This window comes from Salmo salar, chromosome 19 (assembly GCF_965601325.2).
Source record: "Salmo salar chromosome 19, fSalSal1, whole genome shotgun sequence".
Taxonomy (NCBI): Eukaryota; Metazoa; Chordata; class Actinopteri; order Salmoniformes; family Salmonidae; genus Salmo; species Salmo salar.
Window position 1 is genome coordinate 77,728,197 of NC_138309.1, and position 14,858 is coordinate 77,743,054.

General features: G+C 44.2%; 1 protein-coding gene and 1 pseudogene across 1 annotated transcript in view; both read right to left on the bottom strand.

Annotated features, from left to right (window-relative positions):
• Nucleotides 1–14,858, bottom strand: part of LOC106579604 (E3 ubiquitin/ISG15 ligase TRIM25-like) — a 64,307-nt gene that overhangs the window by 32,837 nt on the left and 16,612 nt on the right. The gene's annotated exons all lie outside the window — the stretch shown is intronic.
• LOC145862341 (stonustoxin subunit beta-like) lies at nt 9,827–14,541 on the bottom strand (annotated as a pseudogene).

A 14,858-nucleotide genomic window follows, 5' to 3' on the forward strand; every position in this document is an offset into this window, starting at 1 on the left:
AGTGACGCACCCCTCCCACGGACGGCATGGAAGAACACCAGTAGGCCAGTGACTCAGTCCCTGTAAAAGGGTTAGAGGCAGAGAATCCCAGTGGAAAGAGGGGAACCGGCAAGGCAGAGACAGCAAGGGCGGTTCGTTGCTCCAGCCTTTCCGTTCACCTTCACACTCCTGGGCCAGACTATACTTAATTATAGGACCTACTGAAGAGATAAGTCTTCAGTAAAGACTTAAAGGTTGAGACTGAGTCTGCGTCTCTCACATTGGTAGGCAGACCATTCCATAAAAATGGAGCTCTATAGGAGAAAGCCCTACCTCCAGCCGTTTGCTTAGAAATTCTAGGGACAATTAGGAGGCCTGCGTCTTGTGACCGTAGCGTACGTGTAGGTATGTACGGCAGGACCAAATCGGAAAGATAGGTAGGAGCAAGCCCATGTAATGCTTTGTAGGTTAGCAGTAAAACCTTGAAATCAGCCCTTGCCTTAACAGGAAGCCAGTGTAGGGAGGCTAGCACTGGAGTAATATGATCACATTTTTTGGTTCTAGTCAGGATTCTAGCAGCCGTATTTAGCACTAACTGAAGTTTATTTAGTGCTTTATCCGGGTAGCCGGAAAGTAGAGCATTGCAGTAGTCCAGCCTAGAAGTAACAAAAGCATGGATTAATTTTTCTGCGTCATTTTTAGACAGAAAATGTCTGATTTTTGCAATGTTACGTAGATGGAAAAAAGCTGTCCTTGAAGCAGTCTTGATATGTTCTTCAAAAGAGAGATCAGGGTCCAGAGTAACGCCGAGGTCCTTCACAGTTTTATTTGAGACGACTGTACAACCATCCAGATTAATTGTCAGATTCAACAGAAGATCTCTTTGTTTCTTGGGACCGAGAACAAGCATCTCTGTTTTGTCCGAGTTTAAAAGTAGAAAGTTTGCAGCCATCCACTTCTTTATGTCTGAAACACAGGCTTCTAGCGAGGGCAATTTTGGGGCTTCACCATGTTTCATTGACATGTACAGCTGTGTGTCGTCCGCATAGCAGTGAAATTTAACATTATGTTTTCGAATGACATCCCCAAGAGGTAAAATATATAGTGAAAACAATAGTGGTCCTAAAACGGAACCTTGAGGAACACCGAAATTTACAATTGATTTGTCAGAGGACAAACCATTCACAGAGACAAACTGATATCTTTCCGACAGATAAGATCTAAACCAGGCCAGAACTTGTCCATGTAGACCAATTTGGGTTTCCAATCTCTCCAAAAGAATGTGGTGATCGATGGTATCAAAAGCGGCACTAAGATCTAGGAGCACGAGGACAGATGCAGAGCCTCGGTCTGACGTCATTAAAAGGTCATTTTCCACCTTCACAAGTGCAGTCTCAGTGCTATGATGGGGTCTAAAACCAGACTGAAGCGTTTTGTATACATTGTTTGTCTTCAGGAAGGCAGTGAGTTGCTGTGCAACAGCTTTTTCTAAAATTTTTGAGAGGAATGGAAGATTCGATATAGGCCGATAGTTTTTTTATAATTTCTGGATCAAGATTCGGCTTTTTCAAGAGAGGCTTTATTGCTGCCACTTTTAGTGAGCTTGGTACACATCCGGTGGATAGAGAGCCGTTTATTATGTTCAACATAGGAGGGCCAAGCACAGGAAGCAGCTCTTTCAGTAGTTTAGTTGGAATAGGGTCCAGTATGCAGCTTGAGGGTTTGGAGGCCATGATTATTTTCATCATTGCGTCAAGAGATATAGTACTAAAACACTTTAGTATCTCCCTTGATCCTAGGTCCTGGCAGAGTTGTGCAGACTCAGGACAATGGAGCTTTGGAGGAATACCCAGATTTAAAGAGGAGTCTGTAATTTGCTTTCTAATGATCATGATCTTTTCCTCAAAGAAGTTCATAAATTTATTACTGCTGAAGTGAAAGCCATCCTCCATTTGCGAAGGCTGCTTTTTAGTTAGCTTTGCGACAGTATCAAAAAGAAATTTCGGATTGTTCTTATTTTCCTCAATTAAGTTGGAAAAATAGGATGATCGAGCAGCAGTAAGGGCTCTTCGATACTGCACGGTACTGTCTTTCCAAGCTAGTCGGAAGACTTCCAGTTTGGTGTGGCGCCATTTCCGTTCCAATTTTCTGGAAGCTTGCTTCAGAGCTCGTGTATTTTCTGTATACCAGGGAGCTAGTTTCTTATGACAGATGTTTTTAGTTTTTAGGGGTGCAACTGCATCTAGGGTATTGCGCAAGGTTAAATTGAGTTCCTCGGTTAGGTGGTTAACTGATTTTTGTCCTCTGACGTCCTTGGGTAGGCAGAGGCAGTCTGGAAGGGCATCAAGGAATCTTTGGGTTGTCTGAGAATTTATAGCACGACTTTTAATGCTCCTTGGTTGGGGTCTGAGCAGATTATTTGTTGCAATTGCAAACGTAATAAAATGGTGGTCCGATAGTCCAGGATTATGAGGAAAAACATTTAGATCCACAACATTTATTCCATGGGACAAAACTAGGTCCAGAGTATGACTGTGGCAGTGAGTAGGTCCAGAGACATGTTGGACAAAACCCCACTGAGTCGATGATGGCTCCGAAAGCCTTTTGGAGTGGGTCTGTGGACTTTTCCATGTGAATGTTAAAGTCACCAAAAATTAGAATATTATCTGCTATGACTACAAGATCCGATAGGAATTCAGGGAACTCAGTGAGGAACACTGCATATGGCCCAGGAGGCCTATAAACAGTAGCTATAAAAAGTGAGTGAGTAGGCTGCATAGATTTCATGACTAGAAGCTCAAAAGACGAAAATGTCATTGTTGTTTTTTTTTTTGTAAATTGAAATTTGCTATCGTAAATGTTAGCAACACCTCCGCCTTTGCCGGATGCACGGGGGGTATGGTCACTAATGTAACCAGGGGGTGAGGCCTCATTTAACACAGTAAATTCATCAGGCTTAAGCCATGTTTCAGTCAGGCCAATCACATCAAGATTATTATCAGTGATTAGTTCATTTACTATAACTGCCTTGGAAGTGAGGGATCTAACATTAAGTAACCCAATTTTGAGATGTGAGGTATCACAATCTCTTTCAATAATGGCAGGAATGGAGGAGGTCTTTATACTAGTGAGATTGCTAAAGCGAACACCGCCATTTTTAATTTTGCCCAACCTAGATCGAGGCACAGACACGGTCTCAATGGGGAAAGCTGAGCTGACTACGCTGACTGTGCTAGTGGCAGACTCCACTAAGCTGGCAGGCTGGCTAACAGCCTGCTGCCTGGCCTGCACCCTATTTCATTGTGGAGCTAGAGGAGTTAGAGCCCTGTCTATGTTCGTAGATAAGATGAGAGCACCCCTCCAGCTAGGATGGAGTCCGTCACTCCTCAACAGGCCAGGCTTGGTCCTGTTTGTGGGTGAGTCCCAGAAAGAGGGCCAATTATCTACAAATTCTATATTTTGGGAGGGGCAGAAAACAGTTTTCAACCAGCGATTGAGTTGTGAGACTCTGCTGTAGAGCTCATCACTCCCCCTAACTGGGAGGGGGCCAGAGACAATTAATCGATGCCGACACATCTTTCTAGCTGATTTACACGCTGAAGCTATGTTGCGCTTGGTGACCTCTGACTGTTTCATCCTAACATCGTTGGTGCCGACGTGGATAACAATATCTCTATACTCTCTACACTCGCCAGTTTTAGCTTTAGCCAGCACCGTCTTTAGATTAGCCTTAACGTCGGTAGCCCTGCCCCCTGGTAAACAGTGTATGATCGCTGGATGATTAGTTTTAAGTCTAATACTGCGGGTAATGGAGTCGCCAATGACTAGGGTTTTCAATTTGTCAGAGCTAATGGTGGGAGCCGTCGGCGTCTCAGACCCCACAACGGGAGGAGTAGAGACCAGAGAAGTCTCGGCCTCCGACTCCGACTTGCTTAATGGGGAGAACCGGTTGAAAGTTTCTGTCGGCTGAATAAGCGACACCGGTTGAGCATTCCTACAGCGTTTCCCTCCAGAAGCCATGAGAAAGATGTCCGGCTGCGGGGACCGTGCGAGGGGGTTTATACTAACGTTACTATCTGTACTTACTGGTGGCACAGACGCTGTTTCATCCTTTCCTACACTGAAATTACCCTTGCCTAACGATCGCGTCTGAAGCTGGGCTTGCAGCACAGCTATCCTTGCCGTAAGGCGATCGTTCTCCTGTATATTATAAGTACAACGACTGCAATTAGAAGGCATCATGTTAATGTTACTTAGCTTCGGCTGTTTGAAGTCCTGACGAACCATGTCCAGATAAAACCTCCGGGGTGAAAAAGTTGAATGAAAAAAGTTGAGTGAGGGAAAAAGTAAAAATATACGGTAATGAAAAAGTAAAAAACCGTCAGGTATCAAAGTAAGATCGGCAACAAAAACGCACAGCAGCGTAAACAAGTCTGCAAGTTGTGACCGGAAACAGGAAACCAGGCGTAGCGGGATTGATCTGTTGGGCCCACACGTCACCCTCCTCTGGTCATCCTGGCATCGGTCGGACAGTGCGCTGTCTTAGTGGGAAGTACTGGTGGCCCACTTTAGCTAAGGACGTGAGAGTTTATGTTTCGTCCTGCTCGGTGTGCGCCCAGTGCAAGGCACCTAGACACCTGCTCAGAGAGAAATTACGACCCCTACCTCTTCCACAACGGCCGTGGTCACACTTATCGGTGGATTTCGTGACGGATCTTCCTCCGTCACAAGGAAACACCACGATCCTGGTCGTTGTGGATTGGTTTTCTAAGTCATGCCGTCTCCTTCCTTTGCCCAGTCTCCCTACGGCCCTACAGACTGCTGAGGCCCTGTTTACACACGTCTTCCGGCACTACTGGGTGCCTGAGGATATAGTGTCTGATCGGGGTCCCCAGTTCACATCGAGGGTCTGGAGGGCATTCATGGAATGTCTGGGGGTCTCGGTCAGCCTGACCTCAGGGTTTCACCCCGAGAGTAATGGGCAGGTGGAGTTAAACAGGATTTGGGTAGGTTTCTGCGGTCCTATTGCCAGGACCGCCCGGGGGAGTGGGCGGCTTTCATCCCCTGGGCAGAGATGGCCCAAAACTCCCCCCGCCACTCCACCACTAACCTGTCTCCGTTTCAGTGCGTACTAGGTTATCAGCCGGTCCTGGCACCGTGGCATCAGAGCCAGATCGATGCACCTGCGGTGAATGAATGGTTTCGGCGCTTGGAGGAGACCTGGGACGCTGCCCATGTGCGCCTGCAACGGGTCATCAGGCGACAGAAGGCGAGCGCTGACCGCCACCGCAATGAGGCCCCGGTGATCGGGTCTGGCTCTCGACCCGAAACCTGCCCCTTTGCCTGCCCAGCCGGAAGCTGGGTCCGCGGTTTGTGGGGCCATTTAAAGTCCTGAGGAGACTGAACGAGGTATGTTATAGGTTACAGCTTCCCCCTGATTACCGTATTAACCCCTCGTTCCATGTGTCTAACCTCAGGCCGGTGGTGGCTGGTCCGCTCCAGCAGTCTGAGGTGCGGGAGGTTCCTCTGCCCCCTCGATGTACTGAAAGTCCCCCCATCAAGGGGGCCCCAGCGTATACTATGCGAGCCATCATGGACTCAAGGCGTCGGGCGAGGGGCTCGTGGAGTGGGAGGGGTATGGTCCGGAGGAGAGATGCTGGGTGCCGGTGGAGGACATCCTGGACCCTTCCTTACTGCAGGAATTTCACCGTCTCCACCCGGATCGTCCTGCGCCTTGTCCTCCGGGTCGTCCCCAAGACAAAACAAATGGAAAAAGAAACGTAGATCGGTGGTTGCTAGAAAGCCGCCGCCCGAACAAGGAGAGGCACCAACTTCGGCGGAAGTCATGACACATCCACAATGGGGAAAAACTAAATACAACTAATGAGCTAAATAAAATGTAAAAACTGAACAATAGTTAGGAATAAAATCTGAAAAAAATACGATACCAAACAAATATTACAACCTATATTACAGAACTGCTCCTGCTGCTTCTCGCTTTTGATGCTTATTTTGTAGGTGGATGCATCATAGTGTACCTCCTATTTTTAAAGGTGGCAAAGCGGTCAATGTCACTATTGTGGCTTACTGGCCAAAGCACTTCACCCTCAATGGACATGGACACCCTCAAGACTTGTAAGCTTTTTCTGACCCATTGTCTTACGCAACCAGGAGTGCAGCCGGCGCAGTTCACTAAAGGACCTTTCACTGGAGCAGCTGCTCACAGGAATTGTGAGGGCAACCTGAATGATTTTCTTCAGAGAAGGAAGCATATCATCATCCAGGAGGTTATGCACAGCTAGCAAATCTTTGGGAGGACGTCCAGCCTCTCTTTTCCGGGCAAGAAAGTTTCTGGCAACCCACATCTCTTCTGTTTTAACATCAATACCGTAGTGCTTGGCAAACTCAGTCTCTGGGGTATGTGGGACACACTCGCCAACAGCCAGTGAAATAGCAGGGCGCCAAATTCAAAACAACACAAATCTCACAATTCAAATTTCTCAAACATACAACTATTATATTCCATTTTAAAGATACACTTCTCGTTAATCCAACCACAGTGTCCGATTTCAAAAAGGCTTTACGGCGAAAGCATAACATTAGATTACGTTAGGACAGCGCCTAGACACTAGACAAGAAAAACCACACAGCCATTTTCCAAGCAAGGAGAGGCGTCACAAAAACCAGAAATACAGCTAAAATTAATCACTAACCTTTGATGATCTTCATCAGATGGCACTCATAGGACTTCATGTTACACTATACATGTATGTTTTGCTCGATAAAGTTCATATTTATATCCAAAAACCCCATTTTACATTGGTGTGCAATGTTCAGAAATGTTTTACCTCCCAAAACTTCCGGTGAATGAGCACATCAATTTACAGAAATACTCATCATAAACGTTGATAAAAAATACAACTGTTATTCAAAGAATTATAGATACACTTCTCCTTAATGCAACCGCTGTGTCAGATTTCAAAAAAGCTTTACGGCGAAAGCAAACTTTGCAATAATCTGAGTACAGGGCTCAGACATCAAAACAAGCCATACAGATACCCTCCATTTTGGAGTCAACAGAAGTCACAAATAACATTATAAATATTCACTTACCTTTGATGATCTTCATCGGAATGCACTCCCAGGAATCCCAGTTCCAGAATAAATGTTAGTTTTGTTTGATAAAGTTCCTCTTTATGTCCAAATACCTCCATTTTGTTTGCGCGTTCAGTCGAGTAATCCAATGCACTGTGCTCGCGCAGTAAGTTCAAACGGAAAGTCAAAAAAGTTATATTACAGTTCATAGAAACATGTCAAACGATGTATAGAATCAATCTTTAGGATGTTTTTATCATAAATATTCCATAATATTCCAACCGGACGATTCCTTTGTCTTCAGAAATGAAAAGGAACTCCCCTAACTCTCACGGGAATTCGCGCGATTGAGCTCATGTCATTTTCTCAGTCATCTGACTCCATATGCTCTTATTCTCTCCCCATTCACAGTAGAAGCATGAAACAACGTTCTAAAGACTGTTGACATCTAGTGGAAGCCTTAGGAAGTGCAAAATGACCCCACAGACACTGTGTATTAGATAGGCAATCACTTGAAAAACTACAAACCTCAGATTTCCACACTTCCTGGTTGGATTTTCTTCTCAGGTTTTTGCCTTCCATATGAGTTCTGTTATACTCACAGACATCATTCAAACAGTTGTAGAAACTTCAGAGTATTTTCTATCCAAATCTACTAATAATATGCATATCCTACCTTCTGGGCCTGAGGAGCAGGCAGTTTACTACGGGCACGTTTTTCATCCGGACGTCAAAATACTGCCCCCTACCCAAGAGAGGTTAAGCATGATGTATCTAGGACGTTTTTTGAGTTGGGGCTGCATGCCTGTATGCCTTTGAGCAGACCTGCATCTAAAGTTGAGAATCACTGGTCAAGCTCACAAACCATCCTGTCCAAGCAGGGGAGCAACAACCCTGTTTTATTGTTTGGGAACATGACAATTCTGTGTCTAAACCCAATGAGGTCTCCACCACAAAATATCCCATTTTCCTTTGTTTGCGCTTTCTTGCTGCATCTGCCACTGGAATATTGTGAATTTCACAGAGTGTTTTGGTTCTGTCATAAAGTTCTGTGGCAAATGCGTCTGTGCGTTTGTCTATCAGTGTGTCACATACGGCTTGTTTGCCCGAAACAAGCTTCTGCCAGGTCTACAGTCTCTTTCTGGAGAAACTTGTGTAGTCCCTCAGTTATAGAAAGAAGGGACTGAAATATCAGTAGCAATACATGGTGGAGAACTTATGAAGCTTTGCTCTCAGACCAACAGCCATGGGGGATCCAATGGCAGATAGACAATCAAAAATAGCAGTTAAAGTGTCCAGGACTGCATTTATGGACCGCAGCTGGCATGCCCAGCGAGTGTTTGAGAACTGTACAAATTCAGCTGATGCTATTCCAAATTTGGACTGAGCTTCGTTGAACTTGTGGTGGTTAACTAGGGATGTATTGAAAAACAAATACACATTCTCCAAGAAACTGAAAACTCAGCAGCCTCCGGAATAGCCCTGCAAGTATGACACAACACCAAATTAAGCACATAAGCAAAGCAATGTACATAAATTGCCTCCGGATTCAGCACTCTGAAATGTGCTTGCACACCTCCTTTGGACCCACACATGACAGCTGCACCATCACAGGTCTGTGCAACGCACTTTAGGCCTGCTACCCCTCTCATTTGGAGCTACTGTTGCAACTCATTTGCTATCGATTGGGCATCAAATGGCTTGATTTCTGCTAGTGCTATTAAACGCTCCTTAACTGTCCCCTCTGTCACATACACACAACAATTCAGACTGGGCATCCCTGGCCTCATCCGCCATAGTGGCATACATTCCAGACTTTGACATCTCAAAGACTATGGTGTCCATAATCTCTTGAGAACAGCATTCGATCATGTCATTCTGAGATTCTGGAGAGAGAGACGTCGCATTTGATGGAGTATTGTACTTTTGCCAGAAAAGGTCAAACTCCTTCAAAAGCTCCGTACATTCAAGAAAGTTCCCTCTATTTGTGCTTTCACTAGATTCATCATTGGCATGAAAAGAGAGTCTCTGTCTTCCTAACATTGATGTGACCGCAACAATTCTCCTCAGATACTCTCATTTCGCTGCAATATCACTAGCATGGCCAGATGTTAAAATCTGAGCAATGTTCCCATGATTACTAGTTGCCTGGTAGCTTTGCCATGCCACAACACTGTCTCTGTGTGTTTGTGCCATCTCATGTTTACCGAAGATAAACAAATATTTTTGTTTCAAACTCTACATGGAAAGCAGAAAGCTGTGATCAACACTATGTCACCTTTTCTACACATGACCTACTGATAATTGTTTTGCAATGGCCTACTGAATGAAAGCAATTGAGTATGAAAAGAAATGCGCATGATGTCATGTCATCTGTCTCATTTATAGCCTGGCACAGATAGCAAAACTACATTAAATACAACGTTAATTAGATAACTTATGTTGAATTTAAAAGACACCGTTAACGTTACTGTTAGCTAGCTCGCAACATCTGTTACATTGTAACTTACAGGCAGCCTCACATAAAAAGGTATTGGTTAACAAAGCTTTGATTATGACCAAAGTCTATAGTAGTGAATTCTCTCTCTCTCTCTCTCTCTCTCTCTCTCTCTCTCTCTCTGTTCTAACTTACCACAAATTCACATCATAGCCTATCTGCATGAATCTGTCCTGTCAGAGCCTTTTCCTATCTATTTACTGTTAGTTAGCAGTCTCAAGCCACAGAAGGGGCTAACGTTAACCAAAATGTGAGCTACGAGTAGGACTGACTGTCACTAGCGCGTGCAGCAGCCTCTGCACCAGCAGCCTCCCCCAGGTCCTAGTGCCCACCCGGTAAGAAGTTTAAGATGTGATGGAACAGTTGATGGGAAAAAATAGAAATCGCAGAGAAAATATGTTGACTGATATATTGATTTATTTAGAGGGGGCTAATGAATATTTTAGGGGGATAAACCCCCCCTAAAATAGGCCTAGCGACATCCTTGGTAGGCATATAACATTAAACCGTGGCATGAGAAAGAGGAAAGAGAGAGAACAAGGTGAGCTGTCTGTGACCCTGTCAAGGACTGAACTGGATTTAAGGATGTGTGTGTATGGAGTGCATCATGTGCATGAGAGAGTGTGGTCAGAATAGGACTGGACCTTATTACTCCATGTCACCTTTCTGTTCCCATCAGAAAGACACAGGTATTTATGTGCTGTGTTGGGATCCAATGTGAGCTGGCAGGAATCTGAGGATAAAAAAAACAACTGGTGAAATGTATTTGTTCATCCAGGTGTGTGTGTGCGTGTATGTGTGTGTGTGTGTGTGTGTGAGATATAGATTGTGAAAGACAAATTGATAGTCTATGTACAGTACTTGTTTATTTAGATAAGATCATTTCCTTTCCTTAATTCCTCTTTATGGATCTTACAGAACGGTACCTTACCTAGGTATTTTACATATGTGGGCAAAGAAAAGCATTTTGAAGTCCAGTAGTGGGCATAATGATGATGAAGTGGTTGTCATAGCCTGACAGAGAGCTTGGTGGCTAGAGGACAACAGACTCCCTTAAACCAGGACATGCATTTTTATTCTGTTCTTGGTGAGCAATTCTGGCCCACCCTCGCCATCTTGAGGCTCATTCATGCACATGTCCGTCACAATCATCATCTATTCAGTAGGTGAAAGAGGAGAGGGTAAGAATGTGATTGGATTTAGGAAGAAAAATCTAGACATCAATGTCATGATTGAATTTATTCACATTTTTTCATATTTGATCATGATCCCCAGACATGTGAGGACACAAACCATCTATGTTGTTTACTGCAAGTCCAATGATTTTTCTCTGCCATAACTATCACTCCCATCCAAATAAAGTACAGTATGTATAACATCCAGTATAACAACATTATATACATTAAGATTTCATACAAATATTAGGATCCATGGCCCCTGAATTTTGTAACAGTTTGTTAGTTTGTACAGTACAGTGTATTGATGAATTTAATGTGTATCCCAGATCTACCACTAGATGGCACTAAAGTATTTATAGTTGTCTGTTTTACCCCTCAGTACTTTGATGGAGCATATCATGGTTTGAGCATTGTGCCGGTACCCAAGATGAAAAATCTGTCGATGCGCCCTTGAGCAAGGCACTTAACCCTAATTTGCTCAAGGGGTGTCACAAGGTGGTAATTTTGTCATGATTCATGGCCATCTCACTTCATTCACACCGGAATGAAATGTTTACTTTTTGAAAGGCATTTGCACTCCTGATTAATTGTACTCATTTGCCAACGTCATTACGCATCTATATACTCCAACAAAACCATTGAATCACTTTAAAAAAAGGACCAACTTTTACAAGGCAAATGCCTTTCAAAAAGTAAACATTTCATTCCGGTGTGAATGAAGTGAGATGGCCATGAATCATGACAAAGTTACCACCTTGTACATCTCTATTCCAGATCATTTTTCATCCCAACTATCAAACTTTTTTTGTCGCCCACTTTGGGAAGTGCCAAAGCAGACAGGACAGCAGACAGAAAAGATGTTATTTGTTATTGAGTGTTGTCATCGTCATACATTACACAACTATTGCATATTTGACCAAGACATAATGGCAGTTAAGACATTGTCAGTTCTATTGGTTTTGTTTCACCTAGGGCGGCAGAACAGCCAGGACTGTCGTTGTAGCCTTTTCAGATTTCCAGCCATTTGTATATTGGAAAACCATTTCATAACAAAAAAATAACAGCATGAATTAGCATAAATGCTAACAGAATTGCAGAATTGCATCTTGTTTCCATGTTTTTGAAAATATCATGTTTCGAGTGTAAACCTTCCTTGTAGTGTCCTTAAGCCCCACAATCAGTATCAATTTGATAAATCAAAGAGAAGTAGAGTAGTTTGGGTTTAGTTGGGATTGGGGTGGGAACATTTTCTTTTGTTTTGACAAAATCGACATTTTGCCATCTTTTGACGAAATTCATCGTTTTTTTTTACAAACAAAGCATAGACTTCCGTTGCTCGATTACAAACGGGACGGCTTATTATAGCGTCACCTATGTGACATTCAGTTCTGGGTTTTTCCCCATAATTACTCCATTAGTGTTCTGCTTGTATGCCAATTTCTTTATAACTTTTTGACAATCTGGGCTTGAGATATTGACCCCATGCAGAGAGAATATAACCTAAGCCATAATGTTACCAGCCACTATGTGTCTAGAAGCCTTAATTCTACTGCTCAGATTCATTGTTGCTTGTTAAAATAAATAAATTAGTAGAATATACACCAGTAATAGCTTGTAATGTGTGTTTAGTGACAAAACAATAATCAAAATGGGAATTCTACTACTATATCTTCCTTGACTTGTCTCGGAGTCTATGGTCCACATTCTGTAGAACTAGGGTGTTTTATATGAAATCATTTTTAAAAGAAAGGACTAGACAGTAAGGATCATTCATGTACACCTTTATTTAAACTTGGTAATATTTTCTAACTATGTTCTGCAGTGATTTTAAAATGTCATAAATACCATGTCTGTATTCTTAACAAACTGAATTACTGTGTCGGTGTCAGTACTCACTAGGAGTGGTAGGGTGAAGTCAGGCGCAGGAGACCAAATATGCAATAGTAGAGCGTTTTATTTCCAGGGTCCAAACCACCAATAACAGGCATGAATAAGGAAAACCCAACCAGACAAAAATGTCCAGCCCAAAACGGGCCGGAACGCAGTCCAGAATATGATAATGAGAAATACGTAACCCCCAAACCCACAACAGGTAACACAAAACAATCCCGCACAAAACCCAACCTAGAACAGCAAGACTAAATAACCCACTAATGAACTCAACTCAAAACAGGTGCAACACAAGACAGACAAAACCAAACGAAAAAGGAAAAGGGGATCGGTGGCAGCTAGTAGGCCGGCGATGACGACCGCCGAGCGCCGCCCGAACAGGGAGAGGAGCCACCTTCGGTAGAAGTCGTGAGAGTATGTTCAGAAATCCATGAGAGACATAAAACCCAGGATAGAGCGGCTGAGTGAATGTGGTCTGGACTCTGTGGAGGAGGGTCATTGTGTCAGAGACACTGTAGAAAGACAGAGTTCCTGCCTTGTGGTCTAGGTACACTCCTACTCTGATGAAGCAGGGGACAGATATGACAGTCTGTTTACTATTGTGATAGAAGAAGGATCTTGAGATACCACACCTCAAACACCAGGCCTGATTACTTTTTCCAAACCACTCATCAGGTCCCCTCCTGCTGATCCCTTTATATGAGACAGCTATATTAACCTCCCACCAACTCCACTCTTCCTCCCAGTAGCAGGATCCAGACAGACCCTCTCTACATAACACCCGGTGGTAAATCTGTCTGGATGGTCAGGATAGGACTGGACCTTATTACTCCATTTCACCTTTCTGTTCCCCTCAGATAGACACAGATTTGTATGGGCTGTGGTGGGATCCAATGTGAGCTGACAGGAATCTAAAGATAAATAATAAACAACTGGTGAAATGTATTTGTGCATCCAGGTGTGTGTGTGATTGTCTGTGTACATGCATCTGCACAGTATGTCCTTTACTCACATTCCAATAACTCCTGTCTGGTCTTGGGTTCAGGCCTTGTCTCCTGACAGGTGATGTCATTCCTACGTGATGCTAGTCCTCCAACCGACAGTCCAGACTGAGTCCTCCCAAATGACAGATAATGGGGCTCAGTAGGTGTAACAATGTGGACTATAGTCACTATTGAGACACAGGAAATCAAATCAATACTTATCATAACATAAACATTATGCAAAGTCAAAGGGCTCAGTGGTTGAAAGAGGTTTGGGTAATTTATTTGAGTAGATAGCTATTTTAAAAAGACCAGAAACATTCCCCTCAGTATTTATTTGTGTCACACCCTGGTCTGATTCACCTGTCTTTGTGATTGTCTCCACCCCCCTCCAGGTGTCGCCCATCTTCCCCATTATCCCCAGTGTATTTATACCTGTGTTCTCTGTTTGTCTCTTGCCAGTTCGTTTTGTTTCGTCAAGCCTATCAGCTTTTTTCCCTCTGCTCCTGTCTCTCGATTGTTTCTGTTTCCTAGTTTTCCCGGTGTTGACCATTCTGCCTGCCCTGACCCTGCCGTCCTGTACCTTTGCCACACCTTTCTGGATTACTGAATTTTGCCTGCCCTGACCCTGAGCCTGCCTGCCATCCTGTACCTTTGCCCCACTTTTCTGGATTACCGACCTCTGCCTGCCCTTGACCTGCTTTTTGCCTGCCCCTGTTCGATTAATAAACTGTTGTTACTTCGACGTTGTCTGCATCTGGGTCTTACCTGAAACGTGATAGTAGAACTGCACATGTCTGACCCAGCAAACTCTCACCAGCTGTGCGACGCCAACTCCTCCCAAGGAGCCACCATTGGTAGGCACAAGGAATTGCTTCGTGGCCTTATGGAGCGGGTCCACACCTTGGCCGAATGCCATGATCAGATGTTGGACATCTTGCTGGAGCAATTCTGCGGGTTGGCTGGGAGGCAGCCTACTACGACGCTAACCTCACAGCCCTTCAGTAACTCGGCTGTTAGCAGCACCGCCTCACCAGTCACTCCACCTTCCCAGGAGTCCCACTTACCTCCCCAGAACACTTCAATGGAGAGCCGGGCACCTGTCGGGGGATTTTAGCACAGTGTGCCCTCATCTTCGAGCTTCAGCCCTGCTCTTTCCCCTCTAAGATAGCGTACCTTACCACGCTGATGTCCGGGAGGGCACTCGCCTGGGCTACAGCTGTATGGAAGCAACAG